General features: G+C 49.6%; 1 non-coding gene across 1 annotated transcript; it reads right to left on the bottom strand.

Moving 5' to 3' along the window:
* Window positions 1–705: 705 nt before the first annotated feature.
* LOC119978647 lies at window positions 706–812 on the bottom strand. The gene has a single exon (XR_005463518.1). It is a non-coding gene; the product is annotated as a U6 spliceosomal RNA (small nuclear RNA).
* Window positions 813–6,943: the final 6,131 nt, after the last annotated feature.

Here is a 6,943-nt window from a genome sequence, read left to right as displayed (position 1 = left end):
AGTCCTTACAGGAAGTAGGATGTGAGGAGCTGTCGTCAAGGTAGCCGTGGGAGTCGGTGAGTGTGTAATAAATATTGTTGGCAGTCTATCTCTGGAAATGGAGACAGAGAGTCAAGGAAGGGACGTGTTGGAGATAGACCATGTGAAGGTGAGGCAGGGGTGGAAATTGGAAGCACATCGATAACTTTTACCATGAGAGCATGAAGCAGCACCGATATAGCCATCAATGTAACGGAGAAAGAGTGCGGGTGCGAGTCTGAATAGACTGGAACAAGGTGTGTTAAACATAACCCACAAAAAGACAGGCATAACTGCGGCCCATGCAGGTACCCATAGCCACACCTTTTATTTGCAAGAAATGAGACAAGTTAGGATAGAATCATAGAATCCCTACAGTGCAGAAGGAGGCAATTTGGCCCATCGATTCTGCACCGGCCCTTGGAAAGAGCACCCTACTTAAGCCCACGCCTCCACCGTTACCCAGTAACCCCACCTAACCTTTTGCACACTAAGGGGCAATTTAGCATGGCCAATCCACCTAACCTGCACATCTTTGGACTGTGGGAGGAAACCGGAGCACCCGGAGGAAACCTACGCAGACACGGGGTGGAAGTGCAAACTCCACACAGTCACCTGGGCCGGAATTGAACCCGGGTCCCTTGTGCTGTGAGGCAGCAGTGCTAACCACTGTGCTACCATGTCGCCCCAAAATATGAACGCTTCATGGATTTGCGGGTCATCCTTGTGCAGAAGCCATGCCAATCTTCTTGGTATCGTTCCAAATTTAGTATATGTGCTGCCGAAGCGAGCACAGGTGTTTGTGCGGGAACACTTAAAGGAGAAATTATTGAGTGAGAGAACAAGTTGAGCAGGGTGGAGGAGAGTGGTGGTGGACGGCGATTGTTCAGGCCTCTGCTCGAGGAAGATGCGGAGAGTCCAGAGGACCCCGAGGTGGGGGATGAGGTGTAGAGGGTTGCATGTCCTCTAAGCATATACCTTTGTTGCATTAGGACATTCCCCCACCTTTTATTACCTGATTACTATTTGTTTAGGTTCCCTTTTATGTTGGCTGCCATTCTATTCTCCTACTCTCCCTTTGCCAGTCTTATTTTCCTCTTCACCTCCACCCTCACCCTATTGTATTTAACCTTGTTCTCACTTGAAGAATTCACCTGATATGTATCATACACCCTCTTTTTTCATCATAACCTTTCTCCTTCACTATCCAAAGAGTTGCTGTTTCTCCTGCCCTTCACCTTTGTTTAAATGACCCTAACTTGCAGCTGAAACATCTCTTAAGATAACCCATTATCTTATGTAATTATCCATTGCAGTCTTTGTTTCCATTTACCCTGGCTCGATCCTTGAAATCAGCTCTCTTCCAATCTAGACATTTTACTTTATGTTGTTCCTTCCTTTTCGTTAGTTCAAATCCAAACCTTATGACATTTTTATTGATCAATTTAGAGTAGCCAATTATTTTCTTCTCCAATTAAGGAGCAATTTAGCATGGCCAATCTACCTACTCTGCACATCTTTGGGTTGCGGGTGGAAAACCCACACAGACGCGGGGAGAATGTGCAAACTCCACACGGACAGTGACCCAGGGCTAGGATCAAACCTGGGTCCTCAGCGCCGTAAGCAGCAGTGCTAACCATTGCACCATCGTGCTGCCCTAAAACCTTATGATATTACTCTAATTTAAGTGTTTCCACACAAAGACTTGCCCCATTTTATTGTCCAGCACCAGATCCAGAAATGTCTCCTTTCTAGTTGGGCTGAGAGCATTCGGATCAGGGGAGGGGAGGGTTTGAGAGAGGGAGTGAGTTTGTGTGTGTGGGGGAGAAAGGGGTGACTGAATGTGTGGGTGAGTGAGGGAAGGGGAGGGAGTGAATGGGTGAGACAGGGGTGTGAGCATGTGTGAGAGATGGGGTGAGTTTGTGAGCGAGGGGTGTGAGTGTGAGAGAGGGTGGTGACGAGCGTGAGAGAGGGTGGTGAGTATGAGAGCGTGGTGAGTTTGTGAGAGAGGGAGACGTGTATGTGTGTGTGTGTGTGTGTGTGAGTGAGGGAGAGAAGGGTGCATGTGTCCGGTTTGAGTATCAGCTTTCCAGCATCACCCATCCAATTAAAGATAGCCAAAGGTAAGACTTAAATTTTTTTTTAATAAGAGAACATTTTTAGATTACCCACTCCTAAAGTGGATACTATTCCAGGGGTTAATGTTAAGGTGCCATAGGGTGGTGCAGTGGTTAGCACTGCGGCCTCACGGCACCGAGGAATCGGGTTTGATTCTGGCCCCGGGTCACTGTCCGTGTGAAGATTGCACTGTTGCCAATCGGCACCGGAGTAATGTTGCCAATTAATAATGATGCTCTTTAAGAGTCGCCAGGTATCAAATGATACCACCACAAGGCTTTACTGGATATCGATCAAAGGACCACACAACCAGTTAGTCAGCTCAAGTTCAAAGATGGTTTATTTACAGACAAGGATTACTTTGAGATGTAACACAAAACACTACAGGTTAAACTACACCTAACAACTACAATAACCTACACTTAACTTCAGGGCAACCGGCTCTATGCAGATGGACAAGGCCTTTGTCCGGATCTTGCGTGGCTGGGTGGAAGAAGTGACTGTTTCTGCTGGGCTCATCCGTCTGGTAGCGATCGTTGGTATTGAACTTGTCTGTCTGGTCGTTATGCTGCACTTGGGTTGGCATAGGCCGGATCCAAGAGAAACCGAGCACATGGCTGTGTCTCTTCTTATCCCTCTGCGATTTCGCACTCTTTGGGGCGGTCCTTAACTTGGACCCAATAATTCAACAGGCTTTGATCACTGCCTTCGATTTTGGCCAATAAAGGGATGGGTGCCTTGATGGCTGGGCGTGCCCTTAGCGGTCATTGACCTTGGCTGTTTGGGCTCCCTGAGTAAAGGGAGTGGCGCCGATTAGTATGTATCTGTATTGGTTACCTGAGTACAGTTCTTTTGTTCTGGGGAAATGGGCCATTAGAATGCAAACAAGCGGGGGTTTCGATTGCGTCTAGCTATCTGGGTTGCAAATATACACACAAGCTCTGAGTCTGTCTGAGTCCTGGGTTGGCCATAAATCCCATGGTCCTTTGCAGGTGGCCATCTGAAATTGCTACAGCACATTCTCCCTGTGTCTGTGTGGGTCTCACCTCACAACCTAAAGATGTGCAGGGTAGGTGGATTGGCCACGCTAAGTTGCCCCTTAATTGAAAAAAAAGAATTCGGCACTCTAAATTTGTTTTTAATGTTTGTTTTTTTTTAATAAACATTTTATTGAGGTATTTTTGGATTTACAACAGCAACAAAATAAACAATGTACATGAATCTATAAACATAGTGCAAAAGCCGTCTCCATTCCTTACAGGTCCCACCTTTATTAACCCCCTACTCTAAGCTAAACTAACCCCCCCCCCCCCCCCCCCCCCCCCCTACGTCTGCTGCCGATTAATTTTCCACAAAGAAGTCGGCGAATGGTTGCCACCTCCGGGTGAACCCTAATATTGACCCTCTCAAGGTGAACTTGATTTTCTCCAAACAGAGAAAGGTAGCCATGTCTGATAGCCAGATCTCCGACTTTGTGGGCTTTGTGTCCCTCCCAAGCTAATAGTATCCGTCTCCAGGCTATCAGGAAAGCAACGGCCAGAATGTCTGCCTCTCCTACTGGATTCCCGGATCTTCCGACACCCCGAAAAATGTCACCTCTGGACTCAGTGCCACCCTTATTTTTAACACCGTGGACATGACATCTGCAAACCCCTGCCAAAATCCCCTATGCTTCGGACATGCCCAGAACATGTGGACATGGTTCTCTGGTCCTTCCGCACACTTTGCACACCTGTCTTCCACCCCAAAGAATCTGCTCATCCGGGTCACTGTCATGTGAGCCCGGTGAACAACCTTAAATTGTATCAGGCTGAGCCTGGCACATGTTATGGACGCATTGACTCGACTCAACGCATCCATCCATAGACCATCCTCTATCTCTCCTCCCAACTTCCTCTTCCCACTTGCGCCTCAGTTCCTCGATCTGCGTCTCCTCCGACCCCATAAGTTCCTTATAAATGTCAGAGGCGTTCCCTTCTCCCACCCTCCCTCTGGAAACTACCCTGTCATGAATCCCCCTTCGTGGTAGGAGCGGGTAGGTTAAAACCTGTCTACGTAGGAAGTCCCGCACTTGCAGATACCTGAATTTGTTTCCCCTCTCCAATCCACACTTCTCCTCCAGCTCCCTCAAACTCAGAAAGCTCCCCTCTATAAACTTATCCCCCATCCTCTCAATCCCTGCTCTCTGCCATCTCCGAAACCCCCCGTCCATACTTCCCGGGGCAAACCGGTGATTATTACAGATTGGAGACCAAACCGATGCTCCCACATCTCTCCTCCATTGCTCCCAGACTCTCAGGGTTGCCACCACCACGGGGCTGGTGGAGTACCGTGTTGGCGGGAACGGCAGAGGCGCCGTTACCATCGCCCCCAACTGGTGCCCCAGCATGAAGCCGCCTCCATATGCTCCCATACCGACCCTCCCCCCACCACCCACTTCCTGATCATGGCTATATTCGCCACCCAGTAGTAGTTTACTAAAGTTTGGCAGCGCCAGCCCGCCCTCTCCCCAGCTCCGCTCAAGCATTACCGTCCTTACCCGCGTGGTCTTGTCCACACAGACAAAGCCTGTGATCACTTTGTTGACCCGTTTAAAAAAGGACCGCGGAATAAAGATGGGGAGACACCGAAACACAAACAGGAATCTCGGAAGGACCGTCATCTTCATCGTCTGCATCCTCCCAGCTAGTGATAACGGGAGCGCAATCCACCTCTGAAAATCATCCTTCATTTGGTCTACTAGTCAGGCCAGATTTAATTTGTGCAGCCGTTCTCATTCCCCGCCACTTGGATGCCTAGATACCTAAAGCCCCCCCCCCCCAACTACTCTAAACGGCAGCTCCCCTAATCGCTTCTCCTGTCCCCTCGCCTGGACCGCAAACATCTCACTTTTCTTCATATTTAGTTTATATCCTAAAAACCAGCCAAATGCCCTCAGAATCCTCATGATTTCTTCCATTCCCTCTATTGGGTCCGATACATACAGGAACAGGTCGTCTGCGTAAAGCGAGACTCTATGCTCCACCCCTCCTGGACTAGCCCCTTCCAGCCCCTTGAAGCTCTCAATGCAATTGCCAACGGCTCTATGGCTAACGCGAACAACAGTGGGGAGAAAAGGCATCCCCGTCTCGCCCCCCCCGATGCAGCCTTAAGTAGTCCGATGTTGCCCTATTCGTCCTCATGTTCGCTACTGGAGCCTGATACAGCAACCTGATCCAGTCAGTAAAGCCCCGCCCAAATCCGAACCATCCCACCACCTCCCACAGATATTCCCATTCTACTCGATCACAGGTCTTCTCTGCGTCCATTGCGACCACTACCTCCACCTCCCTACCTTCCGGGGGCATCATGATCACGTTTAATAGCCTTCTTATATTGGCCACCAACAGCCTTTCCTTAACAAACCTGTCTGGTCCTCCCCAATAACATCCGGAACATAATCCTCAATCCTGGAGGACAAAATTTTGACCAGCAGTTTGGCGTCCACATTCAACAGGGATATCGGCCTGTAGGACCCACACAGCTCCGGGTTCCTGTCCCGCTTAAGGATCAGCGAAATCATGGCCTGTGACATCATCGGGGGAAGCACCCCTCTTTCCCTCATTGAACATCCTCATCAACAATGGTCCCAATATCCCAGAGAACATTTTATAGAACTCCACTGGGTACCCGCCCGGCCCCGGGCTTTACCAGACTGCAGACCCTCCACTATCTCTTCTAACCCGATCGGGCACCCCAGCTCTTCTACCAGCTCCCCGTCCACCCTTGGGAAATTCAGCCCCCCCAAGAAGTGCCTCATCCCCTCCTGCATCGTAGGGGGTTCCGACCTATACAGCCTACTGCAGAAATCTCTAAATGCTTTATTCACCCCTGCTGAATCTCTAACCAGGTTCCCATCTTTGTCATTTACTTTCCCTATCTCCCTGGCTGCCTCCCTCTTTCTAAGCTGCTGTGCAAGCGTTCTGCTGGCCTTCTCTCCATACTCATAGATCGCCCCCCTCACCTTTCTCGGTAGCTCTACCGCTTTCCCTGTGGTTAACAAGCCAAACTCCGCCTATAGCCCCCGCCATTCCCTTAAAAGCCCTGCCTCTGGGGTGTCCGCATACCTCCTATCGATCTGTAGAAACTCCTTAACCAGTCGGTCCATCTCTGCCCTGTCCACCTTCTCCTTATGGGCCTGTATCGAGATCAACTCCCCTCTAACCACCGCCTTCAATGTTTCTCAGACCATCGCTGCTGAAACTTCCCCCGTGTCGTTGACATCCAGGTAGTTCTGAATACATTTCCTCAGCTGCCCGCACACCTCTTCATCAGATAAAAGGCCCATATCTAACCTCCAGTGAGGGCGCTGGTTACTATCTTTACTAACCTGTAGGTCAACCCAGCATGATCTTAGATTGTGATCACCGAGTATCCCGTGTCCACCACACCCATCAGTAAAGCCCTGCTCAGAATAAAGAAATCAATCTGGGAGTACACTTTCTGCACGTGTGAGTAGAAGGAGAACTCCTACACCCTCGGCTGCCCAAATCTCCACGGATCCAACCCCCCCAATCTGCTCCATTAACCCTTTTAGTTCCTTTGCCATTGCTGGCACCCTGCCCGTTTTTGAACTTGACCGGTCTAAACCAGGGTCAATAACTGTGTTGAAGTCCCCTCCCATGACCAACTTATGCGAGTCCAGATCCAGTATCTTCCCCAGCATCCTCTTTATAAACTCCACATCGTCCCAATTTGGCGCATACACATTTACTAGTACCACCTGCACCCCCTCCAATTTCCCACTGACCATAATATACCAGCCTCC

This window comes from Scyliorhinus canicula, chromosome 1, assembly GCF_902713615.1.
Source record: "Scyliorhinus canicula chromosome 1, sScyCan1.1, whole genome shotgun sequence".
NCBI lineage: Eukaryota > Metazoa > Chordata > Chondrichthyes > Carcharhiniformes > Scyliorhinidae > Scyliorhinus > Scyliorhinus canicula.
This window is presented reverse-complemented; position numbering and strand designations above follow the sequence as displayed.